The sequence below is a fragment of the Orycteropus afer genome, unplaced genomic scaffold (genome assembly GCF_000298275.1).
Source record: "Orycteropus afer afer isolate SDZICR_OR568_19922 unplaced genomic scaffold, OryAfe1.0 scaffold00262, whole genome shotgun sequence".
NCBI lineage: Eukaryota > Metazoa > Chordata > Mammalia > Tubulidentata > Orycteropodidae > Orycteropus > Orycteropus afer.
This window is the reverse complement of record NW_006921849.1, coordinates 1835693-1838622: the sequence shown is the minus strand read 5'-3', so window position 1 is coordinate 1838622 and position 2930 is coordinate 1835693.

The window sequence follows — 2930 nt, the reverse complement described above, 5'->3', positions numbered from 1 at the left end:
ACTGTCAAGACATATTGACCCAGGAGACATAGTATTTACTCTTGTCCTAATTTCTCTTGATACTGAAGATCATACTGGCCCTGAATCTTCACTCTTTGTTTAAAGTCTGTTGGCAAGACAGTCATTTTGATACTGTAATCAGAATTCTTGAGTGGAGCCATTAATTATGGCTTAGGTAGCCGGGGTTGTGTAGTTTGGGAAAGGAGGCCATCTGGGAGTGAATATCTCTTTGATCACAAGGCTGAATGATTTGCTTTGATCATGAAGACAACCCTTCATAAAAGAGTCTGGTCTCTTCCTGAAATTTGCAGGTAAACAGAGGGATCATTTGAACCCATTGTGGAAGGAGCAATTGAGATGGCAGACAATGGTGTTCTTTGTACTGGATTAGGGGCCTATTGATTAACATAGCAAAGGAGAATTGATGGTTGGAAAAAGGTGACTTTAGTCCACAGGCAGGTGCATCAAAGGATCACCTGCTGGTCCTCTGCTGGGGCTTACAGGTGCTAGTTGGACCCTTCTATTGGGCTTGCATGGTATTCATTCAGAGAAAATCTGTACAAAAATGAACATCATAGGTAACTAGAAGGTACAAACTTTTTTTTTAAAGGAAGGTGCTTGGTGCAGTAAGTAGGAAGCTTTGTAGGCTTTGGCCAGGGAACCTGGGATGAAATCCTTGTGTCTCCATTTATTCTGGGGAGACATGAGGCTTGCTACCTACACTCTTCGGTGCCCATGTTTCTTTATCTGTAAAAACTGGAAATAAATACTTCAAGGGTTATTTTTACAGATTAATTACATGCCATTTGAGAAAGGTGCTGAACTAGGTGCCAGGCTTGTTTGGGAAGAAGAAGACATGGTGTGTCCTAGATCAATACTCAAATATCCTCTTGCTGTATCTCTACGAGGAGTCCCTGGGTGGTGCAGAAAGTTAAATGTTCAGCTACTAATCAAAAGATTGGTTGTGTGAGTCTACCCAAAGATGCCTTGGAAGACAGGCCTGGCAATCTACTTCTGAAAGATCACAGCCATTGACAACTCTATACAGTGACGTTCTACTCTGAAACACATGGGTCATCGTGAGTTAGAACAACAACTAGTTGGATGTTTTGATTTTGCTATTTCTGTCCTTCTGAGAGGACATTTCATAATACTTTCCATGCAATGATCTCCTCATTAGAATACTTGATTTTCTTGAACAAATTGATTTAAAGTGATGTTTTGAATTGTGCTCTGATGAACCAATTTGAACATGTATATGTTAGGAGTTGTATTTGTTTAAATGAAAGTGTTTGAGGTTTTGAGGAGCTGTATGGAGTGCTGACACTACTCATCTGCCATTTGTCATACTGTGGTGGCTGCATGTTACTGTGATGCTGGAAGTATGTCACTGGTATTTCAAATACCAGCAGAGTAACTCATGGAGGACAGGTTTCAGTGGTGCTTCCAGACTACGGCAAATGGGGAAGAATGATGGGGTCATCCACTTGTGAAAATTTGGCCACTGAAAACCATCTCAAGTACTTTGGTCATGTTGTCAGAAAGGACCAGTCCCTGGAGAAGGTAAAGTAGAGGGTCAGCAAAAAAGGGGAAGACCCTCAATGAGATGGATTGACACAGAGACTGCAGTGATGGGCTCAGGTATAGCAAGGATTGTGAGGATGGGGCACAAATGGGCAGTGTTTCATTCTGCTGTGCATAGGGTCACTATGAGTTGGAGCTGATCTGATGGTACCTAACAACAACAACAACAGGGGGTGCTACCTCATGGAGAACCATATAACAACTGGTGTCTAGTTTTAGAAATATTAGCTTTGGCAAGGATTATTTAACTTTTGGAGTATTTAATTCTGTTAGTTGTGAATCTGAGTGGGTGAATTTAGCTGGTTCCCCTCATGGTACCCCATATAACTAGACAATTACTGTCTGGCTGCATTGTATGAATAAGTCACTGTTGTTGTTTGTTGCCATTAAGTCAATTCTAGTACACATGGATGTTCTGGCAAAGCTCTCTCTCTCTCTCTCTCTCTCGATTCTGCATCCAACTATTCATCCTCTGACCTCTGGTTCTTGGGAAGTGAGCCATCTGACTGCAGGTCCTAGGGTCTTCAGCCCTTGTGTTATGGATAGAATTGTGTCCTCTCAAAATTTGTGTTTTAGATTCTAACCTTTGTGCCTGTGGTTATAATCCCATTTGAGAATGGATTATCATTGTTATGTTAATGAAACAAGACTGGTGTAGGGTTTATCTTGTGTATAGGATCACTATGACTCTTTTGAGATATAAAAGAGATTAAACCCCACATGTGTCAGAGCAGAACTGTGCCTGATAGAGTTTTGAATGACTAGTTTTTTAGAAGTAGATTGCCAGGACTTTCTTCCAAGGTATTTCAGGGTAGACTTGAACTGCCAACCTTGAGGTTAGCAGCTGAACATGTTAACCATTTGCACCACCCAGGGACTCCACAGGTTATGTGGTTGCCCACTGAAGTTTAGGAAGCATGCTGTACTGGTGTCATCTTCCATGGCCTACTGGTTACCCATCCACCTGTATCTCTCACTAGCTGCCACACATCCCCTAACTTCCCACTCACCTTAGAGGCTGCTGATTGAGTATCTCCCCAGCAGGTCCTGTGGGCATATCCCACCACAGTCCTCATCCTGCTCCCAGGGCTGCTCCTTTTCCTGAATTTTGTGACTCACTGGGTGGCATTACCATCCATCAAGTCACCCTGTAGGCTGTGACTTTTTTACTCTCCTTTCCCTACATCCAATCAATCATATCCTGTTGATTTTTTATCATTTCAAATATCTCTTATCTCTCTCTCTTCTCTTTTTTCACTGCACCTGCCCTTTTGGTTGTTAGTTGCTGTCAAGTCAGTTCTGACTCATGGTGACCCCCTGCCCAATGGTACACAATGTTGCCCAGT